Here is a 7815-nt window from a genome sequence, read left to right as displayed (position 1 = left end):
TTTATTGAGCAGTCGTGTTGCAAAAAAACTTTCATGATAATAATTAACTCCTTAAAAATATTTTTTTTATATTTTACTTCATCTCTATTTTTTATGTTGTCATTCATGTGTACGCACTTCTATGTATTTTATAATTGATGATTCTGAAAAAATAAAGGTTCATTAAGATTTTATCCGTCGTAAGCACGAGGCTTTATAATGATTCAGTTTTCTAATAAGAATCACATAACATAAATTATTGTGCAAAAATAAACCCATACTTACTTGCATTAACCAACATTTTGTTAAATTTGCCCGGGCTGCTTTATCCGTTTAAAGGTGGCCCCCATCTCCCTTTTACTGCCCTCTCTTTCCATCAAACATTCTTATAACGTGTTCAACTCACTCGCATTAGAGGTCCTCATGGCCTGACCTCAAATGACAGACGTAAACAAACCCAAGTTCATCTTTTAAATATTCAACCAACAAAATTTTTGATTTTCCTAAAACCAAAGCTAACAGTCGAGCACGTTCATTCGAGTTCGGGAAATCTGTTAGCTTTTTGCCTTTAGCATTTTCAGCAAACAGGTTATTAAATTAATACTGAATTTTGGTTAATTTAACTGAAAATTGGCAGTGACAAGTACGTTTTTTGTTAGAATTTACGAAAGTAAAATCAACAATTTCAATTGTTAAAATTTCTGGGCACAGTCTCTCCGTGTGCGTCGCAAAAGATTCTGATTGGTTGATTCAAGGTCAACTAGGTACAATTATCACGGCTCGAGGAACTCTATAAAGCTGAGTCGAAAAACCGACGCTTCACTTTAGTTGGAGTGCTTTTACGAAACGGTTTTGCCTTTTTCGAACAGTTTAATTTCGGTGAAAAGTTTAAAGTGGAATTAGTTCTGGTGATTGTGATACTTTTTCTGGAAAAGCAGTAAGTGCACAGGGCAACGGTTTTGTAAAGCTTCGCAAATTACAAAAGCACTTACTTTCTAGCGATCAAAGCTTTGAAGAATAGTTTCCCCCAGAACAAGCAAAGGTTATGCGAACCCTTTGCACGTGTCAGGTAAGATCTAACTACAGATCGTGAGATTAGGCAGAAATGCAACTTTTGGCCACGTTATAGGTTGCCCATTAACGTGGGTGCAAGTCTCGGGGCAGAAAAGCCGTACATTTCGTCGTTCGACGCTGGGAAAGCTTCGTTGGTCAGACTGGTGGATGAAAACCACGACGGGGTCGTGACGAACCGTTTCAACCGCCTTAGTCAACTCCAACGACTCGGAGACGCATCTACTCCGCCCACCCAGTTGACCCCACACGTCCTTTTCGAAGCAATCCCAGAGCTTGGAGGAAGTTCCGAGCTTTCGAGCACGCCAAAAGCTCGCCGGCTGCCCAGCCGATTCTAACCTCGCTTGCCCGACCGAAGGAAGTGCGAGGAACGAGACAAAAGCCTGACAGCAGCAGTACCATCCGTCTCCACGGATTCGAAACGACTTTGGAACGTCGCCGTGCGACGGCCACGTGTAAACATTGGTTCCGCTAGACGCCGCTTGGGGGCTGGAAGCCCAAAGCGCGGCGAAGAACGTGTCGACGCCGATCGCTGTGCCACGTGTCCACGGCGGAGTACTGCTAGCCACCGCTAGAGAGCGGTAGGGTTGTGTGAACGCACCGGAGCTGTTTGATCGCTGATCGTCGCAGTAGGTCCGGACCTAGGAGAATCTTCACGCCGTTCAAGAACACCTGCAAGCAGTTGCTGGTACCAGATTAGTAGGGTAAAGTACAGTGTACGACAATAGGGAATAGTTTTTGCTAGATTTAAGATCTAAACCCCCCCTTAGTATTAGTTTGAGCTCATTTACAACCACAAATAAAAACCCCGGGTCTTTTTCGGATTTTGCGTTGCAAAAACGAGGATTAATTCTGCACGCGTTTAACTTAAATATACCTTCTTTCGTTTCGTAATGAACTTTGTTTTTCTTAATAAATTTTGGATTAGAATGCACTCTAACTAATGCGTTCGTTTGTTTTAAAGACTGAGATGAAAGAGTTCGTAAATGTTGTTGACCTTGAGTAAATTTTTGGGATCTTTTGGTTCGACTTTTCGGTTTAGATTACACTAAAACTCGCCTTGAGATCAAGAGCTTCAGGTCGGGCTTCCCTGATTAAAATCCCCAAACAACCTCCAACTTTTGGAGTGGTGCTAAAGTTGTTTGCAGGCTAAGCATAAAAAGGTGTTTCCTAGGGGTTGGACAGAGTCGATAGTTTTATTATTCGTTAATCTATTGACGGCGGGTTTGATATTTTCGTCAATAGATCGACGAATAGTTGAGCTAGCGTTCCCACCGTGTATTATTAATCTCGGTTAAATTTGACATCTTTTAAACATCATCACAACATCATTTTCAAAAAAGTTTGCGCAAAACGTAGTTTAACACGGTTCATATCCAGAATCGACGATTCCTTCGTATGACCCTTCTGTCTGAGCCGCCCGACGAAGAACAACGGGGACGGAGACTTGGTGAAACCATCCGGAACGGTGTGGTGCCCGAGGACGTTCACGGAAATGTGCACGGAAGCCAAAAACCACTTTCTAGCTAGCTAGCATTCAGATGGTTTGTGTCCGTTTGCTCCTCTGAAGGAGGCCATCATTTGCCTTTGGAGCACAGGGTGTTTTTTCAGCATCTCAGGACTTATGCTGTGGCTTCTGCGGAACCGTCTACAGCACGCCGGTTGCACAGAACAACACATAAAAAAGGCTCACAATCTGTAGAAGGCCATCCCTCCTAAGTCAACAATTGAGAAGAATACCATCAAGAAGATCGTTTTAGAAAACAAAAACCCCGGGAGTTCATCCATCACGACTTCTTGCGTGACTACGGTGGACGAATTGAGGCCCTTCGTCGTAAGGGTGTCCAGGGCCTGCTACAGGACGAAACGAAACCCTCCTCTCCCTTTTTCGGTGGTTTATAAATAAAAAGCGGAAACACAACTATATTTCAAACAAAAAAATAGCAGATTAAAGAATTATACAAAAAAATTAAAACAGAGAGTTTGATTTCTTCGTCGGCATGTATCCCGTGAGGTTGAAGTTTGTAGAAGTGCAGCAACTGGGACGAAATGGATTTACCACCTCCGCGTTCCGCAACCACCGTACACGTGCCGCAAGAATGTAAATCTTGTTGTTGGTTCCCGGAATCTTCCAACCGCCGCCGCCCGTGGCTTCGTTGGTATTGAATCTGGTACTAGCGATCGTAGCGGATGCGCTTGAACGAGCGAAGCTCGCCGAGGTTGTTTAGAACCGGAAAGAATCTGAGGAGGAAGTCGATTGAATTTTTGATGTTAAACCATCCAGCTTACTAACCTCCTCAATCGCCTTAGTTCAACCCTTCCTCGCTCCTGTCCCGCTTCTTCAAAAGCACTCGATCCGACCGGACCGAAATCTGCACGTCCAACTTCCACAGGCCTCCGCTCACTCGAACCCGCTCAAACACGTCCATAATCTCGACTCCGCATCCGCATCCGGCAGTTGGTTGATCTGGTTCACCGTAACGAGACTATGTCCCTCGATTTGGAACCGATTTGGGGTGAAAGCCAGTCGTCACTTACTATGTAGAACAGCGCCGAAACGGCGCCCAGGCCACTTATTCCATGGAACGCCCTCCTGACTGTAACCGAAACCGTTAAAATTTGTTTTGTTTTGATTTGAATATGACATTTCAACTCACCAAGGTTCCTATAAGCATGGTGGGATTTCGTTAATATATTGACGAAATGTCGATATACTGACCAATTATTTTAATGCGTTGATAATGTATTGACCGATCTGTCCGACCCCTAGGGTGTTTCAAATCAATTGGATCGTCCAGGGATTGCGCAATGTAACGCTCCTGGTACGTTGTGAAAAGGTTAAGCGTTACAAGTGTTGCGAAGTGACCCAAGCGAATTTTCCGTACGAATTGTACCCGCGTGTACCAAGTGATTTGCGTTTGGAAGTGAGTGGGAGTCTACTCCTTGGTCATTAAATAGAATAACTAATTTAGATCGCTTTATCACATTTTGTATATTAGGCCAATTTTATACGCCGAATGCATTACCACCCTCCGCGGGCGTGCAGTGTTAAAGTAGACCAAAAGGTAATTAAATTCGCTGGTTTAGGCACAGTGTTCTAAGGTTTCTCGTTTTCACCTGTAGAACCTTCACAGGCGAAGGTTCTTTTGTTAGGTCTTTCTTCCCGTTGGCCCCCGCGACCGTTCCACAACGCGGTGCCGCACCGTGAAGCAAGCACCACGCCATCGCGTGCTTCACACCGGAGCAGCCCAAGCCAGCTAGCACAGCGAACGAACCGTGCCTATCCGCCAGGGTCCGCCGAGAGTCCGTAGGAGGCCATACCAACCCATCCGAGCCGCAGGACGCGATCGTCGACGAGAACCAGCCTCGCTGGTCCGCTGAGCCGTTTCCACGGCTACGTGGTGTCGTCCGTAGCGGTCCTCGTTTACGACCTTGAGCCACAGGACCACCATCGACGTTCGTCAGCATCCGACCCATCCGGCGTTCGACCCGTGACACGTGGTTTCCAACTCTAGCTCGAAGCACGAGTCTGTAGCGTGCCCGCCAAAGCACGTGAGCCATTGGATCCAGCCGTTTCAAGCCAGCTGCGCTGGTCAATAACCCGACATCGATCGGCAGGTGAGTGCTCCGTAGGGGACGAGCCAAAAACCCCGAGCCAGTGGACTTCACCGACGCCTGGAAGTGCTATCTCGAGTACCACGTGTCCCCACGAAGTCGCCACTCCGTGGCGAGTTATATCACCCGTGTAGGATACCCCTATACGCGCAGCGCCCGTGCCAGGCGACCCCAGAGCCCGCCCAGAAGCAGCAGCAACAGAGCAGCACCCGCGCAGCGCCCGTGCCAGGTGACCCCAGAGCCCGCCCAGAAGCAGCAGCAACAGAGCAGCACCCGCGCAGCGTTCGTACCAGGCGGCCCGAGAGCCCGCCCAGCAGCAGCAGCAGCAATAGAGCAACGTGTCCGTAGCGTGCCCGCCAACGCACGTGAGCCAGAGGACCCAGTCGTTCACGCCAGCCCAGCTGGCCAGCTTCCGATCGAGAAAAGGGACAGGCGTGCGAGTCCGTAGAGGACGCGCCAAATCCTCGAGCCAGTGGACCGCGCCGGCGACTGAGTGTGCAGCAACATAAAACAGCCTTAGGCTGTAGCAGGTCAGATTAGGTTTAAGAGAGCCATCTATCCCCCCACATGTGCACGTGCCCCAAAATTGTAAAACCTGCCCCCCAGAGAATAAACGAGTGGATGCGAAGTTTATTTCTCCGTGTGACTCTTTTGCGAAACGCACCTTCAAAGAACACTTGGTATTTGAGTCCCTTTTCGATTCCTAGTTCCGTTTCCGTTGATGCGCTTTTAATAAGTGGTTCCTACTTGACCCAAGGGCATTTCAGTGAGCAAAAGAGTTCCTCAATTTTGCCCAGAGTAACGAGAGTTTCTCAATGTTCCTCCGAGTCAAGGCTGTATATCATAGGTACTCGCGATCTTCCTTTGCATTAGTGTGAGTGCATGACTCCGTGCCACTAAAACCAAAACAATAACAAACGAACAATGGACCGTGCCAGGAAAACCAAAACATAAACAATGTCAGTGTCAGTGGAGTGAGAGAGTCAGAGATAACGATTTTGACAACCGCACTACTACACACTCAATCGCGAGTACCTTAGGTAGAAAGCCATGCCTCCGAGTTACTCTGGTTGCTTTTCACCAATCCCACCTACATAGATCAACCTTGTGTTTGAAAATGTCGAGTGTTGTTGCTAAGGTTTGTTTGTTTTGAAAAACAAAATCTTGCAGGCCGAAATGCCAACGGCAAGTGACCGGAGTTACGGGGACCAAGCCAGCAGGCGGACGCGTTTGTTCGGGAGCACGGCAGCGGAAGCGTTTTCGGGTCTGCTTCCGATAGCGGAAGTAACTCGTCGTCGGCGGGGGTCTATGTTCAATCCGTGTTTTGCCGATGGATTCGGTACGGGTTCTGGTTGACAATTACGAAGAGATCAACGCGGCTTGATCGAGGGGTTGAAGCGGGAGCTGGATGAGCTTCGGGGACAGGGAGAAGGGGAAGAAGCTGGATAGCGGCGTGAAGCCGGTGACGAAGCTGGAAAATTACGGCACTTATAACTTTCATCAGGACGAGGATGGTTTCGTGTACGTTTACACGGATGGTTCCTGCGAGGGGAATGGGACGGCGGCGGCCCGTGCCGGGATGGGGGTTTACTTTGACGAGGGACACGCGCTGAACGCGGTCAGTGAACGAGCGACCATCAATTGCGGATAGTTTCAGGCGGCTGCGCTGGCGATTCGATTGGCCAAGCAGCAGGGCATCAAAGACTGACCGTGAACACAGATTCCATGTTTTTGATCGATTCCATCACCAAATGACTGCCCGGCTGGAAGCGGAACGCGTGGAAGCTGTCGACGGGAAAGCTAGTCAAGAACCAGGTCGACTTTGAGAAGTTGGACCGGGAGTTGGCTGACAAGAGCATCGAGATCAAGTGAAACCACGTCGACGCTCATTGTGGCATTTTGGGGAACGAACGGGCGGACGCGCTCGCCCGGGAAAGTTCGGCAATATTCCGCAGACATAAAGCGAATCGTTGAACCGTTTGTTGATAAGTAGCTTTTTATTCTAGTTTACAATACACTATTTTTCAAGTTTATAATTAGTATTTAACTGTCCAGAATCTTTATTTTTTGAGAAATACAACTCAATCTCTCCGGATTCCAGATCCGACGAGAAAGAAGATTCCACCTTAAAAATCTGCACCGAGTTGGCGAAAGCCACCGGTTTGTCCACCTTTTCGATGGACTCGTCAGGTCGGTCGAAAGTTGCTTCTTCACAATCGCTGTTCCTCTGCCAAAATTCTCTTCCGATTACGAAATCGCCTCCAGTCCCATATCCGCCTCGTCCTCAGCATCTCGAACGACTCGATGTGGTGCCGATCGCCGAGCGGTTCCTGCTCCTGCAGTGGATGCGGCGGATAGTTAATCCATCTTGCTCAGACATTCGTCCTCCTGGAAGAGCGTGTACGTAAAGACTCGATGCCACCGTCTAGCAGGAGTGCGCCAATCAGAGCTTCAAAGCAGTTGGCCAAAGCGTGGCGAAGTTCCAGCTCGTGGCACAGGTCCGACTTATGCGCGTACAGCATAAATTCCTCCAGGTGCGAGTACGGCGAGATGTTCATTCAGGACGTTGCAAGGCCACCTGGGAGAAGATCGCGGGGTTAAGAAAGCTAAATAAGCACTTCGATCAACCTACCTTTCTCCAGATCCGCGAAGAAATCGCGCCGCTCGTTGTGCGTAATGTTGCTGTCCGTTTCGTACTCCTTGCCGAACCGGAACCAGGATGCCGCAGTTGGTCAGGCTGTTCTGGACGTGGTTCGGATTTGTGCCGAAATTTTCCTTCTAACTACCCAGGGCGATAATTTTCACATTGGCGAAAAAACATAAACAAACAACATTGTCATGGTTGCATATACCAAGGTATCGACAATCGGGTGGGAATTGAAAAACTCGGGAGGAAGCTGAGAAACTCAGAGTTACTCCGAGTTACTCCCAGAGTTTCTCACTGAATTGCCCTTGACTTGACCTGCCCTGAGAAGCTAAGCCGGGTTCTCAAAGCAACACGCCCTTTCACAGTGTGGCTCCCAGCCGCACTGGCGCTTAAGCGAGAGGGTTTCAAAAGGGTGGTCTTTTCCCAGGGCCGTGTACAAGGGGGGGGTTTTAGGGGTTTAACCTAGAGATCCTAAATAGGGAGACTGGACGAAGTGAATTTGA

General features: G+C 48.4%; 1 long non-coding RNA gene and 1 pseudogene across 1 annotated transcript; both read left to right on the top strand.

Moving 5' to 3' along the window:
• Positions 1 to 720: 720 nt before the first annotated feature.
• Positions 721 to 1467, top strand: LOC119765081. The gene is made up of 3 exons (XR_005276488.1): positions 721 to 916; positions 979 to 1048; positions 1109 to 1467. It is a non-coding gene; the product is annotated as an uncharacterized LOC119765081 (long non-coding RNA).
• A 2600-nt stretch (positions 1468 to 4067) lies between these two features.
• On the top strand, positions 4068 to 6650 carry LOC119769925 (annotated as a pseudogene).
• Positions 6651 to 7815: the final 1165 nt, after the last annotated feature.

The sequence above is a fragment of the Culex quinquefasciatus genome, chromosome 1 (assembly GCF_015732765.1).
Source record: "Culex quinquefasciatus strain JHB chromosome 1, VPISU_Cqui_1.0_pri_paternal, whole genome shotgun sequence".
Taxonomy (NCBI): Eukaryota; Metazoa; Arthropoda; class Insecta; order Diptera; family Culicidae; genus Culex; species Culex quinquefasciatus.
Note: the sequence above shows the minus strand (reverse complement) of the source record. Positions and strands in the feature narration are given on the sequence as shown.